This window comes from Mirounga angustirostris, unplaced genomic scaffold, assembly GCF_029215605.1.
Source record: "Mirounga angustirostris isolate CCGP_5_RB_7025 unplaced genomic scaffold, mMirAng1.0.hap1 SCAF_14, whole genome shotgun sequence".
NCBI lineage: Eukaryota > Metazoa > Chordata > Mammalia > Carnivora > Phocidae > Mirounga > Mirounga angustirostris.
Genome location: NW_026991722.1, coordinates 61,755,034 through 61,782,460, shown reverse-complemented (window position 1 = coordinate 61,782,460; position 27,427 = coordinate 61,755,034). Strand labels below are relative to the sequence as shown.

The following is a 27,427-nucleotide window of genomic DNA, read 5'->3' as shown; positions in this document are numbered from 1 at the left end:
ATGGAGCTTTAAAAAGCTATTGTATTCCCAGGAAGATGAAAGATGGTGAGCAAGTGTTTGAAACCCTGTCTCTGGAACATCAAGCTTGGACAACGACACCATAGAAATACACTTCTGGAGGGACCAAGGGGTTATTGCGTGGAAAAACGAAACCGAGTTTTGTTTTCCTGGAGTGTTATCCAGACCAGTGTGGGGAGGTTACTGGGAGGCCAGTTTAAGCTTGCTGGAAGGAGAAAGTTAACACTATGAGCTGCCTGTGTCTCTGGAGGGAGTTATCCAGACACCAGGTAATTTTGAAAGAGGGCAAGAGAGAAGTATTAGGGTAAAGCATGCCAGGGGCCCTTCTGACTGTGAAATTCCATGATACTTCATCGTCTGTTCTCTTGGATTTGAAAGCCACTTGTTAAACGCCCATTTTGTTGGAGACAGAGGGAAGATGGTGGAGAAGTAGGGGACCCTATTTCAACTGGTCCCCTGAATTTAGCTGGACATCTACCAAACCATTCTGAACACCCAAGAAATCAGCCTGAGATGTAAGAATATATATCTGCATACCTACAAGCAGAAAATAACCAGCGGTCTCGAGGTATGAAGGACTTTGTACTCTGTACATTCCCTCAACCCTCCCCAACAGAATGACTAACAGGAGGAACCCCCAACAAAGAAAAGAATCAGAGACTATGGCCTCTGCCACAGACCTAATGGATATGGATATAAGCAAGACGTCAGAGATAGATTTCAGAGTAACAATTATGAAGTCAATATCAAGGCTTGAGAAAAATAATAGTGACACTATAGAATCTCTAGGGGCAGAAATGAGATCTAATCTGGCAGAACTTAAAAATGCTATGAATGAAATGCAGTCTAAACTGTATACTCTATCAGCATAAATGAGGCAGAAGAATGAATTAGTGAGCTAGAAGATAGGATGATAGAAAAGAAGGAAACCGAGGAGGCCTGGGAAAAAACAGCCTAAAGCCCAAGAGATGAAACTGAGAGAGATTAATGATGCCATGAAACGTTCCCATCTCAGAATTATTGGGATCCCTGAGTGAGTGGAGAGAGAGAGAGGACTAGAAGATATATTTGACCAAATCATACCTGAGAACATCCCTAACCTGGGGAAGGAAACATGCATTCACATCCAAGAGACAGAGGAGACTCCTCCCAAAATCAATGGGAACAGATCAACGCCACAACATGTAATAGTACACCTCGCAAAACGCAGCTCCAAGGAAACAATCCTGAAAGCACCCGGGGGGAAGAGATTTCTTACGTACAGAGGGAGGAACATCTGAATAATGTCAGAACTGTCCACAGAGACCTGGCAAGCCAGAAAAGGCTGCAAGACATACTCACGGTACTAAAAGAGAAGGACTTGCAGCCAAGGATACTTTATCCAGCAAGGCTATCATTCAGAATGAATCGAGAGACAAGGAGTTTCCAAGACACACAGAAACTGAAAGAATAGGTGACCACCAAGCCAGCCCTGCAAGAAATATTAAGGGGAGGTTCTATAAATAAGAAAGACACCAAGAGTAATATAGACCAGAAATTTACAGAGATAATTGATAGAAACATGGACTTCACAGGCAACATGATGACACTAAAATCATATCTTTCAATAGTTGCTCTCAATGGGAACAGCATAAATGCTCCCATGAAATGGCACAGGGTTGCAGATTGGATAACAAGACAGGACCCATCCATATGCTGTCTACAAGAGACTCATTTAGGACCTAAAGATACATCCAGACTGAAAGTGAGGGGACAGAGAACCATTTTTCATGCCAACGGACCTCAAAAGAAAGCTGGGGCAGTCAATCCCATATCAGACAAATTAGATTTTAAGCTAAAGACTGTAGTAAGAGATACATATCATTCTATATCATTCTTAAAGGGTCTATCCAACAAGAAGATCTAACAATTGTAAATATCTAGGCCCCCAGCATGGGAGCAGCCAAATGCATAAGCCAACTGTTTATCAAAATAAAAAATCCTATTGATAATAATACTTTAATAGTAGGAGACCTCAACACTCCACTCTCAGCAACAGACAGATCATCTAAGCAGAAGATCAACAAAGGAACAAGAGCTTTGAATGACACACTGGACCAGATGGACTTTAGAGATATATATAGAACATTCCACCCTAATACAACAGAAAACTCATTCTTCTCGAACGCACACAACTTTCTCCAGAACAGACCACATACAGGGTCCCAAATCATGTCTCAACCAATACCAAGAGATTGAGATTATTCCCTGCAGACTGTCACACCACAATGCTTTGAAACTGAAACTCAATCACAAGAAAAAAATTGGAAGGAATTCAAACATGGAAGCTAAAGACCATCCTGCTTAAGAATGTTTGGGTCAACCAGGAAATTAAAGAAGAACTTACAACAATTTGTGGAAACCAATGAGAAAGAAAATATATCAGTCCAAAACCTATGGGATACTACAAAGGCGGTCCTAAGGGGAAATACGTCGCCATCCAAGTCTCACTCGAAAAAGTAGAAAAATTGTGAATGCACAAGCTAACCTTACACCTAAAGGAACTGGAGAAAGAACAGCAAATAAAATATAAAGCAAGTAGGAGAAAGGAAATAATAAAGATTAGAGCAGAGGTCATTGAAATAGAAACCAGAAAAACAGTAGAGCACATCAAAGGAAGTAGAAGCTGGTTCTCTGAAAGAAGTAATAACATCAATAAACCACTGGCCAGACTTAGCCAAAAGAAAAGAGAAAGGACCCAATTTCATAAAATTATGAATGAAAGGGGAGAGATCATGACTAACACCAAGGAAACAGAAACAATTATTAGAAATTATTATCAACAACCATATGCCAATAAATTAAGCAACCTGAAAGAAATGGATGCCTCCTGGAAACCTATAAACTACCAAGACTGAAACAGAAACAAATTGACAACCTGAATAGACCAATAACCAGTAACCGATTGAAGCAGTGATCAAAAACCTCCCAGAAAAATAAGAGTCCAGGGCCAGATGGATTCCCAGGGAAATTCTACCAAACATTTAAAGCAGAAATAATACCTATTCTCCTGAAGCTGTTTAAGAATTAGAAACAGAAGGAAAACTTCCAAACTCATTCTATGAGGCCAATATCACCTCGATCCCCAAGCCAGGCAAAGACCCCATCAAAAAGGAGGATTACAGACCAATATCCCTGATGAATATGGATGCTAAAATTCTCAACAAGATCCTAGCCAATAGGATCCAACAGTACATTAAAAGGATTATCCATCATAACCACATGGGATTTATCCCTGGGAGGCAAGCATGGTTCGACATTTGCAAATCAATCCATGTGATAGAACACATTAATAAAAGAAGAGACAAGAACCATATGATCCTTTCAATGGATGCAGAAAAAGCACTGGGCAGAATACAGCATCCGTTCCTGATTAAAACTATTCAGAGGGTAGGGATAGAGGGAACATTCCTCGAACTCATAAAAACCATCTATGAAAAGCCCACAGCGAATATCTTTCTCAATGGGGAAAAGCTGAGAGCTTTTCCCTTAAGATGAGGAACATGACAGGGATGCCCACTCTGGCCACTATTGTTTGACATAGTACTAGGAGTCCTAGCCTCAGCAGTCAGACAACAAGAGGAAATAAAAGGCATCCAAATTGGCAAAGAAGAAGCCAACTGTCTCTCTCTTTGCAGATAACATGATACTTTAGGTGGAAAACTCAAAAGACTCCACCCCCAAATTACTAGAACTCATACAGCCAGTCAGTAATGTGGCCGGATACAAAATCAATGCACAGAAATCGGTTGCTTTTCTATACACTAACAATGTAACTGTAGAAAGAGAAATTAGGGAATCGACTCCATTTATAATAGCACCAAAAACCTTAAGACACCTTGGAATAAACCTAACCAAAGAGGTAAAGGATCTGTCCTCTAGGAACTACAGGAAACTTAGGAAAGAAATTGAAGACAGAAAAAGATGGAAAAAACATTGCATGCTCATGGATTGGAAGAATAAATGTTAAAATGTCTATGCTGCCCAGAGCAAACTATACTTTCAGTGCCATCCTGATCAAAATACCAATGGCATTTTTCAATGAGCCGGACAAAAACAATCCTAAAATTGGTATGGGAAGAGAAAAGACCCTGAATCACCAAGGAAATGAAAAAGAAAAACAAAGCCGGGGGCATCATGTTGCCTGACTTCAAGCTATATTCCAAAGCTGGTATCACCAAGACAGCATGGTACTGGCACAAAAACAGACACATCGATCAATGGAACAGAATAGAGAGCCAAGAAATGGACCCTCAACTCTACGGTCAACTAATCTTTTACAAATCAGGAAAAAATATCCGATGGAAAAAAAGTCTCTTTAATCAATATTGCTGGGAAAATTGGACAGCTATATACAAAGGAATGAAACTCAACCATTCTCTTACACCATACACAAAGATAAACTTTAAATGGATGAAAGACCTCAAAGTGAGACAGGAATCCACCAAAATCCTACAGGAGAACATAGGCAGTAACCCCTTTGACATGGGCCACAGCAACTTCTTTCAAGACACGTCTCCAGGGGTGCCTGGGTGGCTCAGTTGTTAAGCGTCTGCCTTCGGCTCAGGTCATGATCCCAGGGTCCTGGGATCGAGTCCCGCATCGGGCTCCCTGCTCAGCGGGAAGCCTGCTTCTCCCTCTCCCACTCCCCCTGCTTGTGTTCCCTCTCTCGCTGCGTCTCTCTCTGTCAAATAAATAAATAAAATCTTTAAAAAAAAAAAAAAGACACGTCTCCAAAGACAAGGGAAACAAAAGCGAAAATGAACGTTTGAGGCTTCATCAAGATAAAAAACTTCTGCACAGCAAAGGAAACAGTCAACAAAACTAAGAGGCAACCCATGGAATGGGAGAAGATATTTGCAAAGGACATTACAGATAAAGGGCTGGTATCCAAGATCTATGAAGAACTTCTGAAACTCAACACCCCAAAAACAAATAACCCGGTCAACAAATGGGCATAAGACATAAACAGATACTTCTCCAAAGAAGACATATGAATGTCTAACAGACAGCTGAACAAATGTTCAACATCATTAGCCATCAGGGAAATTCAAATCAAAACCACATTGAGATACCACCTTACACCAGTTAGAATGGCAAAAAATGACAAGGCAACAAACAACAAATGTTGGAGAGGTTGTGGAGAAAGGGGGACCCTCTTACACTGTTGGTGGGAATGCAAGTTGGTACGGCCATTTTGGAAAACAGTGCGGAGGTGCCTCAAAAATTAAAAATAGAGCTACCCTATGACCCAGCAATTGCACTACTGGGTATTTACCCCAAGGATACAGATGTAGTGAAAAGAAGGGGCACAAGCACCCCAATGTTCATAGCAGCAGTGTCTGCAATAGCCAAACTGTGGAAAGAGCCGAGATGCCCTTTAGCAGAAGAATAATCAAGAAGATGTAGTGCATATATACAATGGAATAATAGCCATCAGAAAGGATGAATGGCCACCATTTGCATCGACATGGATGGAAGTGGAGGGGATTATGCTAAGTGAAATAAGTCAAGCAGAGAACGACAATTATCATATGGTTTCACTTATATGTGGAACATAAGGAATAGCATGGAGGGCATTAGGAGAAGGAAGGGAAAAATGAAGGGGTGGGGATCAGAGGCAGTGACGAACGATGAGAGACTATGGACTCTGGGAAACAAACAGGGTTTCAGAGGGGAAGGGGAGTGTGGGGATGGGTTAGCCCAGTGATGGGTATTAAGGAGGGCATGTATTGCAATGAGCAGTGGGTGTTATAATCAAACAATGAAGCATGGAACACTGCATCAAAAACTAATGAAGTAGTGTATGGTGACTAACATAACATAATAATAAAAAAAAAACTCACAAAAAATAAATTCTCCATCAAGCATTAAAAAAAAAAAAAAAAAAGGAAACCCACTGTGAGTTTCCTCAGAGTCACACTGTCCAAGAGCATTCTGGCCAACACCTGGGTACAGTTCTTTCCTTCTATTTTTATTGTGTATTGTGTACATTTCCTCCCCCAACCTTTTAAAATTGTGAAATGTAACACACACCCAGAAAGGTACATAAATCTCGCGAATAACGCTGTGTTTACTTTCTGCTGCAGTGTAGCAAAGGACCACAAATTTGGAAACTTAACAAATGCACTTACCAGGCCGCCTGGGTGGCTCAGTCGGTTAAGCGACTGCCTTTGGCTTGGGTCAGGATCCCAGGGTCCTGGGATCACGCCCCACATCGGGCTCTGGGCTCAGCATGGGGCCTGCTTCTCCCTCTTCCTCTGCCACTCCCACTGCCTGTGCTCTGCTGCTCTGTCAAATAAAGAAATAAGATCTTTAAAAAATGCACTTACCTCCACTTCCGTGGGGCAAGAGCAAGGGCTCAGTTGTAGCTGGGTCTGACTCAGGGTCTCATGGGGCTATAATCCAGGTATAGGCTGAGCTTTCTTCTCATCTCGAGGTGCCAGTCATTCAAGCTCATTCAGGTCCCTGGCAGATGCATATTCTCACGATTGCATGACTGAGGGTCCCAGCTTCTTCCTGGCTGCTGGCTGGAGGCCACCCTCAGGTCCCAGAGGCTGCCCACAGTCCCCTGCCACATGGCCCCCTCCGGGGGCTGTTCACTTGGCTGTTTGCTCTTGCCAGGCCAGCAGGAGAGTCTGTCTCCAGTCATCCCGGGAACATGAGCACGATGGGCATGACATCCATCATCCTTCCCATTTGACATGACATCATCAAGGGAGGGACATCCTACCCTTTTCACCAAATTCTGTTACTGGTTAGAAGCACATGACCGGTCCAGCCCACACTCACAGGGAGGGGATGATACAGGCTGTTGACTCACTGGAAGTCCCCTTGGGGTGTACCTAAGTGGAACCCAGGTGACAAAACTGAACACTGACCACCAACCCAGAAGCCTAACTTACCCACCCCCATCTCCACTTAGAGGTAAAACTAGTGCCGAGCTGGAGCCGACTCATGAGAACCCAACGTTAAATTTTCAGGAATTCTGTGGGCTTGCTGTTAAACAGATATTATCAAAAGTTTAATTATACAAGTTTACAGTGATATCAGTACTGTTGACAACAAGGTCTCAAAACACATTACTTCCCAATTCTCCTACCATGACCTATGCTCTTGGGGTAATTTACATTTATTGGATCCATGTGCTGGAAATAGCATTCTCAACCCTGCACTCAGACAGTCCAGGTCGGTAGCTTGCAGTAGGCCGTCAGAGGAATATTTATATTGCGGGAATCTGAAAATTCTATAGTTCAGAGCTTGAAGGTTGAAAAGGGTGGTAGACAAAACAAAACAAAGAATATGCGACAGAGATGACATGTGTCTGGCAGAGCCGAAGATATTTGCCATCTGACCCAACCCCCGGTCTAGACTCAAGAAAGTAATAGAGAAAATTAACAATGTAGTTCAACTTAACTTTGTGTCAAGCCTGTAGCCTTTATATTGTAAACAGCACAAAGCGTTGAGGAACAACTGTATTTGTAAACCACGGTCGAAGAAGTCGCTCACATCAGTGATGAAACTCTGAAGTCTTTTGGGCTTCATTTCTGTCTTATTAATGTAACATCCACCATGTTCATATCACAGATTACATTTAATGACAAGCTTGTTGGGAAAATAGGTTGGGAGGCAACTCCATTTGCCAGATCACGGGGAGAATTTCAACTACAGGTTGGCCAGGGTACAAGAGTCCGGCGAAAGAAAGGAAAAGCACTCTCCGGGCACCAGTGGTCTCTAGGAGATTTACGAGCAAGACTGCTGTTCGTTTTCTCACTCTCTGTAGACGGTGCGCGGCCCACGCTTGATCTCAGCGACGCTCATAATAAACTTACGCACGGATACAGTACCATCGGCCTGTTCCGTGGCGTGAGGACGTCCTGGCTCTCCTCGATACCTGAACCAGGTTTACAGTCGCCTCTTTCCCCCACCTGACCCAGGCACCTTAGAGCCCGGAGAAGCGTCTGGCACACAGGCATTTAGCAGATGTTGCTGAAGTGGGCAAACTTCCGAGGAATGCTGATTTTAACAGGGCCACCGGCAGCGGCAACTGTGAGCCTTTACGAGAAAATGACAAAAAGGAAAAAAAAAAGGGAGTCAGGGGAAGTTTGCTTTCTCATCTCGGTAAGCCTCTTCCCATCTTCCCGGCATCGATAGGGCGTAGAAACAAAGGCGGGGGTGGCCAGCCCTACTAGTGAGCGGGACCACCCAGTGCTCGGCTTGCACCCGGCAGGTGACGGGAGAAGCCAGACACGTCACTTCGCCACTCCGTCACCCGTCGGGGAGGCCCGGCTCGCATTAGCCGCGCACAGGCACCCCGCGAAAGTCCGGGGGCCCCCTCACTGGAGGGCAAACTCGGGCTGGGCGGAGGCGGCGGCAGGGCCGAGCGCTCTGCCTCCGGGGCCCCTGGAAGCCGGGGGCCCTGCTCCCGCCCGCCCCGGGGTCCCAGGGCCTCCCTGGCCGCCCCGCCTGTGACCTCGGGCGGGCCACGTCCCCCCTCCCCGGGGCCCCCTGACGGCCGGACGCGCAGTTGTCCCTGGGACGTAACTTACCCAACCAGGCTCCCGCCGAGACCGGAATGGCGCGCCGCCATGCGTTGCGCGCAGGGACGACTTGCAGTGCCGCCCGCCCCTGGCGGCCCGGGAACACCGGACAAGATGCGGTGTTTACACGCAATGGGATACTGCTGAGCCTTAGAAAGCAAGGAAGGAAGTTTTGTGTTAGGTGTCTTTCATCCCAGTAAAAAAGGACAGTTCTGACCCAAGCTAAGGGCTAGGGGAACCTAGGGGACATTAGGCTGAGCGACAGGAGCCAGAGACGGAAGGACGACTACTGTAGGAGTCCACTAACAGGAGGGATCTCGAATAGGCACATTCATAAGGACAGAGGAGAATAGAGGTTTCCAGGGGATGGGAATTCTTTGATGGGGACAGAGTCTCAGTTTGGGAAGATGAAAAAGTTCTGGAGACGGATGGTGTGGCAGCTGCTTCGTGCCCCTGAACCGAGCACTGAAGAACGGTTAAAATGGCAAATTGTGTGTGGTGTGTGTTTTACCACATCCTCCCCACTCAACATCACACCGAGTTCTACCCAACGATATCCTTTCTATGTTCTACCCCACCTGTCTTCATCCCTGCTCACAACATCCCGAACCCCTCCAGCCCCAACCAGCTGCCTTTCTTACCTAGAACACACCATCCTCACTGCTCCTTGCTGTTCTCTCTGATAGAAATGCTCTTCCCTCTCCACACAGCTGTTTCCTTCTCCTGGATTCATTCATTCAATAGACACAGATCCATGCTTATTTTCTGCTAGACATTATGCAAGACCAGGGGATGCACAGGTGATCAAAACAGGAAAAGATTCTCCTTGACTTCATATTCTGGCAGAGGTCAGAGTCAATAAACACCAAGAGCAAGGAGTCTAGGGCAGCAGGAACATCCAAGTCAGCACAATTAAGGTCCCTGCCCATGTGAGCAAATATCAGGGAGCACAGTTGGGAACAAGGCTCTTCTGATGGGAGGAAGTGCTAGGGGGTGTCTTGAGAGGAGTGTGGGGGTGGAACTCCCACAAAGCGAGAGAGGGAACACAAGCAGGGGGAGTGGGAGAGGGCGAAGCAGGCTTCCCCGTGGAGCAGGGAGCCCAATGCGGGGCTCGATCCCAGGACCCCGGGATCATGACCTGAGCTGAAGGCAGACGCTTAACGACTGAGCCACCCAGGTACCCCTAAGCTGACAGTGTCTTGAGCAGTGACTGGATCAATCTGCTTCTTAAAACAAAGAAACAAACAAAAATTTATTTGAGAGAGAGAGAGAGAAGGGGAGAGGGGAAAAGGGAGAGGGAGAGAGAGAATCCTTTAGCTGAATCCCTACTGAGTGTGGAACCCAACAAGGGGCTTATCTCACAACCCAGAAATCAGGGCCTGAGCCGAAATCAAGAGTCAGACACTTAACTGACTGAGCCACCCAGGTGCCCCAGTGACTGGATCAATCTTGCACGTTCTCTGTGCCTGTCCAGCTTCCTCATGCCCTCAGTCAGTCATTCCACCACATTCTGCAGGTTCCTTAGACAGCTCCCCTCTGGAGGGGCAGGGGCTATATGCTGGGAACCTACAGTGAATTAGACAGAGGGGGTCCTTTCTCTCTGCCTTAGATGCTCTTCATTCCTCCTACTCTTCTTTGGTTCACCTTCTCCCCACTCCAAGGCATCCCCCAAACTCTAATATCCTGCCCCAAAGAGTAATTGGCCGGTTCCCTCCCACACTTTATTACAACTGTCCTTCCCAGAGTATGGGGGGGGTGGGAATCCTACCTTCACCTGGAATTCCTCGAGGGACCTCTCTCCCCGTTTGTCAAGTGCAGGATGCACAGCCCTTCCCTGGACCACATTCTTCTACATCCCTTCTGAGAATCTGTTCCTTATTTCTGTTTCCACCTTTCCCTTCTCATAGGTACCTTTGTCCTTGACTAGAAACAGAGAGGGGACATATACATGGAATAGATGTATGGTCATAGACAAATACCCCATACAGAGAAGATGCATCATCCCAAGGAAACTAATGTTCTGGTGAAGATCCATGTGTCTTCCTGAGTGTCCTCACTCAGTTCCTTCCTCACATGGGGAGCTGAGAGGTGGGCCAGACCCACACATCTGGGGGAGGAATGATGGACTTTGGCAACCTCCTCACGTAGGGATTCACTTCAACAGACCCCATCCCCTCAACATGAATTGCCCTCTGGCAAGCATCCCTGAACTTTTAACATGCACATGTCATATCCTACTGATATCTATTTATTTTTGATATTGGCCAAAACATTGATATTATATGTGAAAATGTTGCAATTGATGAATATCTGGCTCTTACTGTAGAGGATAAATACATAACAATTTTTATAAATTGTAAAAACAATTGAAAATGTCTCAGTATTGGAGTATATGAATCAATAAAAGTATAATTATCTGTGAATAATTTATAATCAGAATCTTATAGGCTTCTAACTGCACAGTTCCAGTGTAAATATAAAGTTGAATTAGCGGTGTGGAACACACTTTTTTTCCTCCATCTTCAATTAATCCAACAGTCCAAGGTGGGTGTCAAAGCTTGAGAGGTTAACTTTTGATGTAACTGAATTTCTCAGAGAAAGAGGAATCTGGGTCCAGGGGGAAGGTGGTGGGAGATGCTGGAGGCTGGAGGACAGAGTGGGATCTCGTCGACCAGCAGAAAGGGGCTGGGTGCGGGGAGGTCAGTGTCCTTATCACCCTAAGCTCTATCTGTCCAGCATTTCCTACAGGAGTTCATGTAGTAAATTCCCTACAACAACCAGGTGATTTTCTCTAAATCAACAATGAAGAAGCCCAAGAGGATATTAAAAAACAATTCCATTTAAGATAGCATCCAAACAAATAGAACTTTTAGGAGTCAACTAAACCAAGTAAGCAAAAGACTTGCAAACTGAAAAGTACAAAGGATAGCTAAAAATACTAAAAAGACTTAAATAATCCAGAGGATCCCACATCCATGGGTTGGATGACTTAATATTGTGAAGGTACAACCAACACCATCTCCACATTCAGTGCTGTCCTTCCATGAGCTTGTTTCCCCCAGTTTAATTCCAGGATGTCTACTGGTCACTGCTCCCCCCTCTCCCGCCCCGCCCTGCAACTGCTTGTTGGAGGGTTTTGGGATAAATGTCTGTTCTTTGGACCCAGATTTTAGACACTCGTCCCCCATGAATTCCACATTAGGCCATGAGGATTTTCAGTGCAGGAGATGGAAGAACCCCTCAATAGAGGAGGGCTCCAATTATAGTAACGTTCTGTGTATAACAATCTTCATACTAGTTAAAATTGTAAAACTGATTTAAAACATATTAAGTATACAAGAGAGTCAAATATATAAGCATTTTGCAGGCTGAATTTCAAGGAAACTTTGAACCCAGAAAAGTCAGCAGGAGCAGAGGACGCATGACCCTGACAGTGTTCTGCTCCCATGGCAGGGACAGGCATCAAACGTCCTTGCAGTGCAGGCTGAGGGGACCTCAGAGGGGAATCTAAACCCACAACAACAACGGTCAAACTGGAAGACGGGTCCATGTGGAATTACTATGAGGTGTGAACCACCTTGGTACTCGGAGAACTTTAAGCCTTTTCCTTGGTTCAAGATGATGGTAGACTTGTTATGACCCCAAGCTCCTGGAAGAGGCAAACTCCAATGTCAAGTAATCCTGAAATACCTGGTAACATAAGCAGTGTGCAATACACCATGTATTTAACCATCCGGAGGTCATTAGTGATCTGGAAAAAACCTGTCAGCCCGAACACCACATTCTTCTTCTTTCTACTGCTCTGGGCAGTGATACTGGAATGATCCAATTGCAGATGTCTGGACATCATTCCAGGAGCTCTGGGAGGTGTCAGATGGGCTGGACGACTTGGTGTCTCAGCCCAGCAGGTGGCGCTGTGGGACTGGGCCTGTGTGGACAGGCTTCTGGTCCAGACGAACCAGGGAACTACTCTACTCATTCTTGCACACTTGGCAGGCGGTGTCTTCACTGAAGTGTGACTGCAGAACCTGTGTCCCCGCAGCTGCGTGGGGGCTCAGCTCTGACTCCCTCCCTCCTTCCTGCTCCATCCGCCACCCCATGGGGGCCTTGCCCAGGCTGGTGTTCAGACAGCGACAGACCCGCCCATACCTGGAGTGGTTCTTGTCATGAAAAATAATCACCTGCCATGCTACCGGGGCCCAGGGCAAGAGACCCCTAGGGAGGGGAGGAGGGGAAAGCCAACAGTGTGGCCTCAGCCAGCGGACTCTGGGGCTTCTCTGTCCTGTCCTGATTCCTCTATGGCCTCCTCCCTCATAGACAAGGAGGTCCCTTTAGGGCCGAAGAGAAAAGCTCCTGGGGTGGGGAGGCATTTGCACTGCTTTGTTCCCAAACAAGCCCCATTCTTTCTGTCACCTTAGAGCCTCCAGCTTTCCTTCCAGGGCCTGTCAGACTGTGGTACTCTGCTATCCAGGGCATCAGGGACCTTGTTAGGGGGAAAAGGAAAAAAAAAAGTGATATATATTATAAATTATTATAAATAAATATCACATATTATAAAATTATCTTATATACATTACATAAACATATATTAAATGTGTACAGTACATTATATTGAATTATTACTTATATCATTTTGTATATACTCTAGTAAATATAAATGTCATGTGTTATATAAAATACCATAGATTATATATAAATCTTATATCATGTGTATGTTATAAGTTGCATGCTGCATATACATATCATATATTATAAGTTATACATTTAAGTACTGTAAGCTATATATAGAGGGAGGGAGAGGAAAATGAAGTTACTGTGTCTGGGAACTACTGTGAGTTTGCTCCTCCTGAGTTACATTTAGAGACCCAGCCAGGTGTGGAGTCACACAAAGGAATCTGTATTTGCAGCAAATAAGGAGATCTTATATGTGGCAAAAGTGAATTTCAAGAGTAAGGGTCATAGAAAACTGTTATCAACATGCAGGAATTCAGAGAATTGAGTGCCCATGATTCCTTCCAGAAAACAAGCTTCAGACAGTCAAAATGGCTAGGAGGAGACATTGATGTAAAGACCAGTGGTGAACATGGGAGATAGTTTCTTTTGAACTCAGACCAAGTTCATGTTAAAAGAGAGAGTGTGGTAATGTAATAGCTGTCTACCCTGACAAAACAGATGGAGTACAACTTTTTCTTGTTCTTAATGGGGGCAGAATGGAGAGCACAATGCAAAAACAAATTGCTGTTTGCAGTAAGCATCGTGGTAGCAACTTTATCTGTAATGTTATTCTAACCCTTTTGCAAGTATAACAGGGTAGCAACTTAATAACTAGGGGGTATTCTAATCTATCAGTCCCTGTGCACCTGACACCAGGACTGTTGGTGTGGAAGAAAGGAGATACAGGCAGTGGTGTGCTGAAGCTGGTTGGGCACACCTCTTCCCCAATCCACAAGCAGTGAGATCACACTGGACACATCACTTGAAATGAGCCATGCTGGGGGGGTGTACATTATTGGCAGGGAGCAAGAATATCCTGCCCCCTTCAAGGTCTCTCTAGCTGGACTAAGAATCAAACTGACACGAGAAGAAAATCAAATTTCATGTCATACATTTGGGGAATCCAACAGACACGGAAATTCCAAAGACAGTCAAGCAAAATGAGATATATATGTCATCTCGAGCTAAGAAGAAGGGTGTGGGGTCTGGGACTTCAGAGAGAAGGAATGCAGTTCACAGGGCAATAAGAAGAGCAAATGTTCAGTAATGAGATGTTTGCCCTACCATACAGATGGGTCACTCAGATAAAATCTATTTCTGGTAATAATTCTTATTCTGGGACAGACCCCCATTGAGATTCTTCTATGTAGTTAAGGGAGGGGCAAAAGTTTTTCTTGGGCCCACAGCGTCCCCATTGCCTTCAGCTCAAGATAGTCTACTTGCCAAAGGGGTACGTTTTGGGGGGACCTGTCCCAAACCTGTTCACTATGGAAACTTGTGAAGGGGACCAGAGTATGCCACTTTGGCATGATGATTGTTTTGAAATGAAGGCACTGAGAAACAACAAACACGGCAAGAGCTCTCTGCACCAACCCCCCCCCCCCACCTGACTAAAAGCAGAAAATACCTTTCACTTCCATTTGTAATGGAAATTTCCCTTTGTAAAGTTGTCCTTCTCTCCTGTATTGGGAAGAGAACTAAGGAGACAAGTCGTATATCACCTGAGACTGCATAAGAAACTTTACTAAATAACCCTTGTTTACCATACATTTCCTAGTCACCTTCCTACAATTTACCAAATCCCCAGTTTCCTTTGTCTAGTTTCTTCTCTGCAATCATCATCCTTTTCTAAAATAACATATAGGGGGCGCCTGGATGGCTCCATCGGTTAAGCAGCTGCCTTCAGCTCAGGTCATGATCCCAGGGTCCTGGGTTCAAGCCCTGGGTCAGGATCTCTGCTCAGCGGGGAGTCTGCTTCTCTCTCTCTCTCTCTCTCTCTCAAATAAATAAATAAATAAAAATAAAATGACATTAAAAATCTTAAAAGGGGGGGGCACCTGTCTGGCTCAGTTGGTTAAGCATCTTGCCTTCAGCTCAGGGTCCTGGGATCGAGTCCTGCATCGGACTCCCTGCTCGGCGGGGAGTCTGCTTCTCCTTCTCCCTCTCTCTCTGCCCCTGTTCGTGTGCTCTCTCTCTCATTCACTCTCTCTCTCTCAAATAAATAAATAAAAATCTTTTTAAAAAATAAAAAGAAAAAGAAATAAAATGACATATAAGCCCCGGGCTTAACTGCTTCTCTGAGTTTTTACTTCTTTTCTTTTTTTTTTTAAGATTTTATTTATTTGACAGAGAGAGACACAGCGAGAGAGGGAACACAAGCAGCGGGAGTGGGAGAGGGAGAAGCAGGCTTCCCGCGTGGAGCAGAGAGCCCGATGTGGGGCTCGATCCCAGGACCCTGGGATCATGACCCGAGCTGAAGGCAGACGCTTAATGACTGAGCCACCCAGGTGCCCCTTTACTTCTTTTCTGAGAAGTCTCTGTGTACATGCAAAATAAACCTTTTCTCCTGTTAATCTGTCTCTTATGGCTTTAATTCACAGGCCTCAGGTACAGAACCTCAGAGAGTAAAGGAAAAGATGTGGTGTTTTTACTCCCCTAGAGTTTTGACTATCACAACAGGACAGGCAGGACACCTCAATCATTTTGGAGAACTCAGGATGTCTGACAAAGCTGGCAAAAAGTAAAAATTCATACCAAGTCAGCTTCTCAGATTTCTGATCCAATGATCTAAATGTAGATTAGCAGGAGGAAACACTTGAAGAACTAGTACTTTAAGTATTACTCTTGGGTGACACTAGGTTTTGAGTACTCATTGGTTATTGATCTTTGCTCCCCCAGGGACAGTCATTGCTTTCCTTTTTGTCCCATTTTGTGTCAGCATGTCAGACCTGCATCTGCAGGCAGGCAACCTTCAGGTGAGGGAGGCCCAAGAAATTATAGCTGACCAGACAGAGATGTGGGTTGCACCCCACTGATGCTGACGTCTTATTAACGATTGCCAGCCCTCAGTTCACTTAAGTGTTTCTTTTGTCTGTCTTTGGCAGGGGCTCAGGAGGATGGTGGCTGCATTTTGCACCCTCTTTGGAAATACCTCTTGCGTCCCTGGTTAAGCTATAAAAAGGCTTACTGAGGTTTTGAGTCACCTTTATAATAGGTATACCTTTGGAAAGAAAAAAAGTGGGAAGTTCAACACTGCCAGGAAAATTCATTGTTTATCTTTGCCAAACCTGATAATAATACATTTGAAAGGATTTTTTTAAAAGATTTTATTTCAGAGAGAGAGAGAGCACATGAGCTAGGGGAGGGGCAGAGGCAGAGGGAGAAGCAGATTCCCCGCTCAGCAGGGAGCCCGACTTGGGGCTTGATCCCAGGCCCCAGGACTCGATCCCGGGACCCTGGGACCATGACCTGAGCTGAAGGCAGACGCTTAACTGACTGAGCCACCCAGGTGTCCCTTGAAAGGATTTTTTTAAAAGAGCTCTATGGTCAGAAGTTGCCCAATTGGAAGCCAGTATTTAGGGCCTGCAAGGAGCTATTTTTAAGGCCCCTCACCTATAAATAACTGGGCTAAAATGGAACTATGTACTCAGAGGGAAAGAAAACAAACTCAAGCCTTTGTGGAATTGCTTATAAAAAACATCCCAAAGGCACATTCCTAAATCCAGAATTTAGGAATCCTTAGATTTTCATCTTACTTGGAAATCTTCCTGAAGTAAAGAAACAAATCAAGACAATGTAGTAGGACTGGCACATCAGCCCCTTCATATTATCACTGAGGTGACCGAATTCTTTGGGGTTAAAAGTAAAAACAACTGTCCCTATCTTACTAACTGAATCTTTACAAAGACAGAAACTGAGGCCCTAGAATTTAAAGCCCACCCATCCTTCTTACCAGTTCCCACATCCCCCTTGTTCATCTGACAAGCCTTGGAGACACTGTAAAAAGTCAGGACCTTGGAAATCAGAACCGTTCTGCACTTAAGAAAAAAAAAAAAAAGGAAATTTTAAATAGTAATTGCCCCAAACCTCTGATAATAGGAACTGTCCCTTCAAGAACCTAAGAGTCCTTTCTTTGAAATGCAAACTTCCAGGGGCGCCTGCGTGGCTCAGTCATTAAGCGTCTGCCTTCAACTCAGGTCATGATCCCAGGGTCCTGGGATCGAGCCCTGCATCAGGCTCCCTGCTCAGTGGGAAGCCTGCTTCTCCCTCTTCCACTCCCCCTGCTTGTGTTCCTGCTCTCGCTATCTCTCTCTGTCAAATAAATAAATAAAATCTTAAAAAAAGAAAGAAAGAAAGCAAGAAAGGAATGCAAATTTCCAAGGAGGTAGTAGTGACTGGTTCCCTGACAGAAGGGCATCTTACTCTAACTTCCTGAAAATGGACTGGATATTTTATCCACTCAGATGAGCTTTCAAAATCCTCCAAACACCTGTTGGTGTTTCCAAACGGTCTCTTGCCCAAAATTCAATTCATACCTCTATAACATTACATATCAGGGCAAACAAAAATCTTAAAAGTCTTCTCCACAAATATTGGTAAAATTGAGCAGGTTACCTAAACCTGTTCCATATGCCAGGAGCACACTTTGGATCCAACTATTTTATATAAACTTGTGGGGTTTGAATTCTATGTTTGCCTGACTCGTGGCTAAAATTTTAGGATGAAAGTGTTAAGACTCTTTTTGTGTCTGCCCGCATGTTTGTGTGTCTGTGTTTGTAGGATATGTACATGTAGTGTTTCATGCCTCCAGATGGTATTGCCAGAATTAATCCATAAAATTCCATATAAGAGATCTATTTTGGGGCACCTGGGTGGCTCAGTCAGTTAAGCATCCCTTGATTTTGGCTGAGGTCCTGATCTCGGGGTGGTGGGATCCAACCCTGTGTCCGGTTCTGCGCTCAGCACAGAGTCTGCTTGTCCCTTTCCCTCTGCTCCTCCCCCACCTCTCTATCTCTATCTCTAAAATAAAATCTTTAAAATCTGCCCCTTTAAAAAAAAAAGAGATCTATTTTAATCGGCTTAGAAAACATAAGCACATATATAAAAGAGATATTCCTAAAACTTTCAGAAAAATAGGAACTAATCGAAGTAGCTTTCAAGTTCACATGAGCTGGAATAATCTTTGGTACATAAGGCTAATTTATTATTGTTGGTTTAATAAAAACAGATACATCTTCAAAGTTGTCAGCAGGCCATGCAGGCATGCCATTTTTATTCTCCCTGGGTTTACTACTCAAATAAGCTTACGTTATTTCTACCAGATATTTAAGATTGTTGAATTAATGCGACAAGGAGGCCATCACACTGAAGTGTCTCTAATACTCTTGGCAGCCTACCTACCTAAGCAAAACAAAACCAAAGCCTATAAATATCTCAAGGTTGTGCAATTGAACCTGAGGACAACCAAGCACAAACAGCCAACCAGGCTTTAAGCTGTAGACAATCATTTTCTCACTTGGCTTCCACTCCATCTGTGAGTCTTTCCCCAGGCTCCTGTCCCTAGAGTGCTTCTACCCACTTCCGGTCTGGCACTGCCCCACGTGAAGAGACTTCTGCTCAGACAAACTCTTTTCTTCTTTTATTGAGGTATATATAGTTCACGCACATCACATTAGTTTCAGGTGTATGACATAGTCATCCAACTACTGTGTGCGTTATGCTGCACTCACCTCAACTGGGGTTCCCATCTGTCACCATACAACACTCTGACGATACCATCGGCTGTGTTCCCTGTGGCGTACCTTTTATTCCCATGCCTTATTCATTCCACAGCTAGAAGCCAGTACCTCCCACGCCCCTTCACCCACGCTGCCCATCCATCACCCCCTCCCCTCTGGCAACCATCCCTTTGTCCTTTGTACTTATGGGTCTGTTTCTGCTTTTTTTGTTTTGTTTTTTAGATCCTACCTACAAGTGAAATCATGGAGTATTTGTCTTTCTCTGACTTATTTCACTTAGCATAATATCCTCTGGGTCTATCCATGTTGCTGCAAATGACAAGCTCTCATTCCTTTTCATGGCTGAATAATATTCCATTGTAAATATATACCTCATCTACTTTGTCCATTCATCTATTGATGGACACAGGCTGCTTCCATATCAAGTAAACTCTTAAAAATTTTAATATGCCTCACTTTGTCTTTTTTTTTTTTTAAAGATATTATTTATTTATTTGAGAGAGAGAGACACAGCGAGAGAGGGAACGCAAGCAGGGGGAGTGGGAGAGGGAGAGAAGCTGGCTCCCCACGGAGCAAGGGAGCCCGATGTGGGGCTCAATCCCAGGACCCTGAGATCATGACCTGAGCCGAAGGCAGATGCTTAAGGACTGAGCCACCCAGGCGCCCCCGAGGTTGGGAATTTAAACAAAATAGAGCACAATATGTGTATTAGAGTTACAAGTGCTAAACATATTCATAAGACAATAAAGTTCCCACACATTTTGCCCAACCCCACAATGTAGTAACATGATCCCTACTTTGTTTTCACTTAAGTTTGAAAATTTTATGACTATTTTTATAGTAATCAACATCTTAGTAATCCTGTGAGTTTTATTTTATTTTATTTTGAAGATTTTATTTATTTAACAGGGAGAGAGATAGCGAGAGCAGGAACACAAGCAGGGGGAGTGGGAGAGGGAGAAGCAGGCTTCCTGCTGAGCAGGGACCCCGATGTGGGGCTCGATCCCAGGACCCTGGGATCATGACCTGAGCCGAAGGCAGACGCTTAACGACTGAGCCACCCAGGTGCCCCGTAATCCTGTGAATTTTAATACATTACAAATATACATTTTTTTCTGCCAGGAGCTCCTATAGGACTTAAATTTCTTTTTTTTTTTTTGAAGATATTTGTATTTATTAAATGTGTTATCTCCTTATGGCAATTGATAAAAGATTACCACTTGTGGTCATGATGTAAGATCTCCATTTATTTATTTATTTTAAAAATAAGCTCCATGCCCAGCGTGGGGCTTAAACTCATGACCCCGAGATCGAGAGTCTCATGCTCTACCAACTGAGCCAGCCAGATGCTCCTTAAATTTCTTTTTTTTAAACTAGGATTTTCTATAACTGCATCAATATCCCAGCCACAGACCTGCTGTCAGGACTTCTCCCAGGGCTCTAGGAAAATGTCTATTAAATCATGAAACCCAAAATTATATTCCTTCAGTATCCTGGGTCCAAGAATCACTGTCATCTTAATCACTTTCATATATCCATCTCATTGGAAGAATTTCAAAGGCTTAGAATAAACCAATGGCCTTTGTTAATAAGTACCTCTTTGTACTCTGGGACCCATCAGCTTGACAACTAGTATACAGAGATGTTCTACTTTTCCTCTTGGAATTCACATTCTTCCTCTTCTCTTGAATGTTCACCCTAAAATAAAGACCCCATGAAGATTACCTCTGACAAGTTGGTCTAAATTTGTCAGTACAGAGTCTAAAAAATTATTTCCTCATCAAAACTAAACTTGTAAAAATAAAAGAAACAAAACTAATCCATACTAGATCTGTAGTATGAGACTTATAGAGTGGTCTAAGGAGTGGAAACCCTGAATTGGAGTCCCAATTCACTAATCTTACTCAGAGCCTCAGTTTCTTCTTCTTTAAAAAGGGGGTGGTGGGTCGCGTGAGGCATCTGAGTGGCTCAGTCGGTTAAGTGCCAGACTCTTGATTTCGGCTCAGGGCATGATCTCAAGGTCATGAGATTAAGCCCAGCTTTGGGCTCCACACTCAGCCAGGAGTCTGCTTGAGATTCTCGCCTTCTCCCTCTGCCCCTCCCTCCTACTTGCACTCTCTCTCTCTCTCTAAAATAAATAAACAAAATCTTTTAAAAAATAAAATAAAGGAGGAAAATCAAATAAATAGGGGGATGTACCATGTACCATTAAGCCCCTTGTAGCTCCTTGATAATCCCCTTTCCAAGTACTTGCTCTTAGTTCCTCTGGTTTGTAGATGTCTTTATGCACAATTTCTCCACTGGGCTTTTCCATTTAAATCTTGGGTTTTACATGAAAGAGACCTCAAGGGGCACCTGGGTGGCTCAGTCGGTTAAGCATCTGCCTTCAGCTCAGGTCATGATCCCGGAGTCCCGGGATCAAGCCCCACATCTGGCTCCCTACTCAGTGGGGAGTCTGCTTCTCCCTCTGCCCCTCACCCCACTCATGCTCTCTCTCACTTTCTCTGTCTCTCTCTCAAAGAAATAAAACCTTAAAAAAAAAAAAAAAGAAAGAGACCTCAAATTGCATTATGACACATAAACTAGCCTTTGAGATTGTGTTAATCATTGTCAATCCCTGTGACAATCCAGAGTAATTAAAATGATTTAATTAATTTCTGGACCATGTCATAGTCCAGTTACTTTTCATATGTACACCCAGCCATTCTGAGAAGAAAAAAAAATGCATTTCAACTACAGTAACTGTATCAGAAGTAAAAGTTATTACTAATTCCAGTATTGTAATTACCTTTTTTATCTTTTAATTTTAGCATTTTATTCTGTTTGCTATTCCTGTCATTTTTCTCTGCCTTTTCCCCTTTAATGATGATCTCTTTCTGGATATATTCTGGTCCCCAATATCACCACTGGGACAAAGAATGGCCCATAGTAGTATGTTAAATCCTTTATTCACTGCTGTATCCCCAGCACTTAGCACAATGCCTTAAACAGAATTTAATTGGGCCACAGGTAACTGAACTTGGATACTTTCACGCAACCCCCCCCTCCAGAAAGATTAGCAACTTATCCTGATACAGATTTGAAGATGTCCTTTCTCTACCCATGCAACTCCAGCTTGGTGGTCCAGATACTCCAGCTCCTGGCGGCCACCCTCTTTATGAAATTCTATGCATAGACTCTGCAAACACAGCTCGACAGTCATCTTAGTGTTTCCTGTATGTGAGTCTTGCCTTCCCAAGAAGAATGCATTCTCCTTAAAGTCAAAAACCATTTCTCATCAACCTCACTCTGGATTAATCCGGAAGGGAATGATTAAACACCTAAAGCTTTGTGGTTACAAGAGACTTTCTAAAAATTTAATTTTGGGGGCGCCTGGGTGGCTCAGTCGTTACAGATCTGCCTTCGGCTCAGGTCATGATCCCAGAGTCCTGGGATCGAGCGCTGCGTCAGGCTCCCTTTTCAGCGGGAAGCCTGCTTCTCCCTCTCCTACTCCCCCTGCTTGTGTTCCTGCTCTCATTATCTCTCTCTGTCAAATAAATAAATAAAATCTTTAATAAATAAATAAATAAATAAAAATTTAATTTTCATTTATATATATATCTTCATGCAGAGATCAGTAACAGACTTTCAAGCATAAGTGTATATAACGAAAATATGATTTCAAGACGAGAGGAAAATGTAGGATTTCTGACTTAAAAAAGAGCTTGTTCATTTTTTAAATGTATAGAGGTGGATATAAATCACTATGGCATTTATATTTCCTTGGATCCATTTAAAAGACAGATGTAACAGTTTCATTATATGTGTTGATATTTGCATTAGACTAGGAATTAAATCCTTTGCAACTATTTAAACTTAGGAAGAAAATATTTGAGGAAATCTTAATGTGGGTGAGGGGGTACACAGTTTTTCAAAATTCCTTTAAAGTTATATCATTGAAAAACTGAAAATTAATGAGCTAGATAAGAGGAAATATTCTTCCCACCCAAAATGAGAAGGTTGAGCCCTTGATTTTCTAATATAGACATGTTCTAGTTTTACTTACACAAATACGGCTTATATAAACTATACAGTTATTAGGGAACAATGATGTATTTGGGAGCACTTCATTCCCAGTCCAAGTTGGGCCAGACATGGGAAGATATTTACAACAAATAAAAGATATTTACAACAAATAAAAGTCACTATGTGCCATGCAAACTACAAAATACATCACATAACTTCACTACAAAAAAAAAAAAAATTATCTGCTCTGTTTTTCCCCTCACAATCAGTCAATAGTGTGTTAGCTTGGGGCACCCGGCTGGCTCAGTCGGTAGATCATCATCAGGCTGTTGATCTCAGGGTTGTGAGTTCAAGCCCCACACTGGGGGTAGAGATTACTTAAAAAAAAAATAATGTGTTAGCTTGTATGAGTGAATATGATCATTTCTCTTTCTTTGAGGTATTCACCGAATTAGTGAATACTGAGCCATGTTCCTCAGGAAAATGCTAAGTCAGGTTCCTGCAGGCCACCGGTCACAGTGTTTGGCAAATCATTATAGAAACTCGTTTGATGAGTGTTTCTGTTTAAAGACACCTTCTTTATACATACTGGTGATGCATTATCCTTGGAGTCACAGCCTACAGCACTGTAACTCATGTCCTGAATGAAGCTCATAGAACACAGACATTCTCCAGAAGACACATCACAGCCTTGGTGGATCAAATCCTTTTCCCATGACACTACTCTGACTTCCGCTTCTACCTCCCTCATCTACTTTTAAGGATTTTATGTGATTATATTGGGCCCACATAGATAATCCAGGATATTCTCCCTTTTTCAAGGTCAACTAATCAACCGAGGAGCTTCTTTCCTCCTGACACCAAATACATAGTGTCTTCTCCAACTTTCCAATACCAACTGGGTGTCTTACAACTCAATTCAATTCTGACACTAACTACCTATCGTTATTGTCAGATTCCGCAGATTTAAAGGTTGGTCCCACAAGACCGCCCTCATTTTAGATACCAGTTGCAAGTATTGGGTCCCCAGCATAGCTTCATTTCTTGGCTTGGGACTTGGCTACAAAGTCCCAAGTTCCCACACACCCCCACCAACATTCAATCATTACTACAATGAATCAAAGAAAGTGCTGTACTGGCTATTAAAGTTTACTTTAAAGGATGCAAATACAGCCAGATGAAGAGGTACATAGGACAAGGACCAGAAGTGCCCCAAGTGCTGGTGCCTCCATCCCTGTGGAGTTGAGGTATGCCACCCTCCCAGGACGTGGATGTATTTGTCAACTCAGAATGTCCCCAAATCCCATCATTCAGGTGTTTTTATGGAAGTTTCATTATTTAAGCATGACTGTGGCCATTGGCAATGAACTCAATCTCCAGCTCTTCCTTCCACCCCAGAGGCTGGGGGGCAGGGAGGATGAAGCTGAAATTTCCAAGATTCTGATCAACTCTTGACCTTTCTGGAGACTGGCTTCTACCCCAATGCTATCTAGGATGGCAAGAGTCACCTCATTGGAACACCTCATCATTCCAGAAATTCCAAGAGTTTTAGAAGCTCTGTTTCAGGAACTGGGGACGAAGACCAACTATCTTTCTGATCTTACCGCAGCAATTTTACTTCTCCTTTGCCATGGAAGGTAACATATTCACAGGTTCTGGGGGTGAGAATGTGAACATCTTTGGCAGGGGAGGGGGCGTTATTCCACTGACCACAGCATCTAGTGCAATTTGTGAGCACTGTAGTGCTTTAGGAAACTCAATGCGCTAGCATTATGGTGCACGGATGGAGGGTTAGCTAAAAGACTACAGCCCAAGTGCTTGTATTAGGGTGATGGAGAGAAAATAGAAAGGGAGGAGTCTGCAGGGCATTGACAAAGCAGAAATAATAATTATGTAACAAATATGGAGCTCATGATAGTTCTGTTAGATCATGCCCTACAATGAATACATCAGTTCTCTGATGACCTAGTAAATGCATTATGAGAATGTTAACAATCTACATTAGTTTTAAATAAACACATAAGAGGGGCGCCTGGGTGGCTCAGTCGTTAAGCGTCTGCCTTCAGCTCAGGTCATGATCCCGGGGGTCCTGGGATCGAGCCCCGCATCGGGTTCCTTGCTCGGCAGGAAGCCTGCTTCTCCCTCTCCCATTCCCCCTGCTTGTCGTTCCTGCTCTCGCTATCTCTCTCTCTATCAAATAAATAAATAAAAATCTTATAAATAAATAAATAAATACACACATAAGAGTCTAATTCTAGGGACCCAAATTTCCTCTGCTGACAAACTATCTTCTTGTTACCATGAAAAAATTCTGAAGCATCTCATTTATATTCCTTACCTCCTCCCTCCTTCCCTCACCTCACCTCACATTCTTCCATCACTGGTTAATGTGGATGTGGGATGTGGGGAGGGAGCACAGAAAGAGACACCCTCCCCCCAAGCTTCATCCTATCCCATGATATCTGTGATTCACAATCAACAATCTTTCTCTCGGTGCCTGCCAAGAACACCTTTACAGGTTTGTAAGTCATCGGCTCCTCTTAACCATCACCAACATCCCTAGCAGCACCTTCGATGTAAAAACAATTGCATATTGATAAGTTAGTCTCACGGTTGGTCAGTAATAGCCAAAATCCCTCTAGATGGCAAATGTGCCCAGGCACCTCTGTTTCAGATATCGTCATTTATTCCAAAAATAAAGATCGTGGCCATTTAAGAAGTATGGTTCAGAGGGGGGGAAGAAAAGATTGATCATGCAACTATGATATGATTTAGAGAGACGAGAATATTTCTTGAAATCTAAGTCATCATCAACTGTGAGATGCACCCTATTTTAGGCTCTGGGATCTGGTGCGGGGTCTCTCAGGAGGCTGCAGTGAAGCTATTGGCTGGGGCTGCTTCCATCCGGGGCAGAGAATCCACTTGCAGGCTCACACACGGGTTTGTCGGTACCTCCAGGTCCTGCCACCTGTTAGCCAAATACCCTGGGGCCTTGCTAAGTGGCCAAACTGTCAGCAACCTGAATGTCTCCCCCGGAGCGAGGAGAGCCCAGGATGGTGGAAGAAAGCCCAGCCTTTTATAGCCCGATCACAGAAGTAACCCGCGCTGACTTCTGCTACGTTCTATTGGTCACACAGACTACCTCTGGTACAACGAGGGTGAGGATCCTCCAAGGGCACGAATCAGGTTACCAAAGTACATGCTACCAAAAGGAACCTGAAACTAATTTGCTTCTTTAGGTAACATTTATTGAGCACTTACTACATACCTTGCCCCATACTAAGCACTAGTAACTCATTTAAAAGAATTAAATGATGGGCACCTGGGTGGATCAGTTGGTTAAGCGTCTGCCTTCGGCCCAGGTCATAATCCCAGGGTCCTGGGATCGAGCCCCAAGTCGGGTTTCCTGCTCGGCGAGGAGCCTGCTTCTCCCTCTCCCCACCCCCTGCTTGTGCTCGCTCTCTCTCTCTTTCAAATAAATGAATAAAACCTTAAAAAAGAAAATTAAATGAGAACAACAATCCTATGGTTTGTTGGAAATAATAGGTTTCATCTATTATTATCATCTCTCTCTCTTTTTTTTTTACAGGTGTAGAAACTAAAGCTTAGATAGGTTAAGTAACCTATCCAAGGTCACCAGTTAGTCAGGGAGAGGGCTGGGACTTCTGATTTTTTCACTAAAATGCTACCCAGCCTTTGCTTCAATACATATTATTGAATATGTCAACAAGGAAATCCCATTATCAAATTAGATAATTTGAGAATCTCCAAGTTCTTTGTTTTCTTGACTATCGCCATCACCAGTCCGTAAGAAGGTACTCCATTGCATTATGACACTTTAAACTTTAGCTTCTTTAATTTGTTATGGTAATTATTTATGGTTTTTAAAATCGAGTGTGATGGTCATTGGCTCTGTGCTGTCTGTACCTTCACGAGCAAAACTGCCTGCCAAAACCCTTGGTTCACACAATAGTAGGTATCATTCTGAAAGACAGGACAGAAGAATAAAGTGTAGACTTCTGAGAAAATCTGAACAATTTCCTCTGAAGACATAATAGTCTCAGAAGATAGTATTTAAAATTATTTTCATAACTTTATAAAAGAAATGTAAGACGAAAGAGGCTGCTTTTTATTCTAACATAGAGATGTTCAAATACTAATTATCTCAAACACCTGTCAAAGACTAGACATGATCACACTCCCCCTATATTCAGGAGCAATAAAAAGAAAAAGTAATATAACTTTTAGACTGCTCTGTGAGCACAAAGTAAGTACAAGTAAGTCCTGAGTCACAAGTCCTTGTGACCCTAAGACTCATCACCTCCAATGACTCATTCTAACCCATCTGATAAAGTAGCTAGTTCACTGGGTTTCCAATTCATATCAGACAAAGCAATTTTCTTAAATCTCTGCAAGTAAAACCTACTAGCATCATCAGTGTGGAAACACAGCCATCACATCCAGAAGAAAATAAGGATTTAAGGTACTCACAGTTGGATCAACTGGATGGAGCGTGAATTAGCAACCAGTGGTAACCAAGCAAAGAAAGCAGTGGACCAGGTACTCACAGGGAATCAACTCATTGTCAAGCCC

The 27,427-nt window shown here is 43.6% G+C and overlaps 1 long non-coding RNA gene across 1 annotated transcript; it reads right to left on the bottom strand.

Moving 5' to 3' along the window:
• Positions 1–6,361: 6,361 nt before the first annotated feature.
• Positions 6,362–13,131, bottom strand: LOC123842358 (uncharacterized). Its single transcript, XR_010407343.1, has 5 exons — positions 13,011–13,131; positions 10,366–10,520; positions 9,239–10,163; positions 8,607–8,746; positions 6,362–8,112 (listed from the first exon to the last, which is right to left on the bottom strand). It is a non-coding gene; the product is annotated as an uncharacterized LOC123842358 (long non-coding RNA).
• Positions 13,132–27,427: the final 14,296 nt, after the last annotated feature.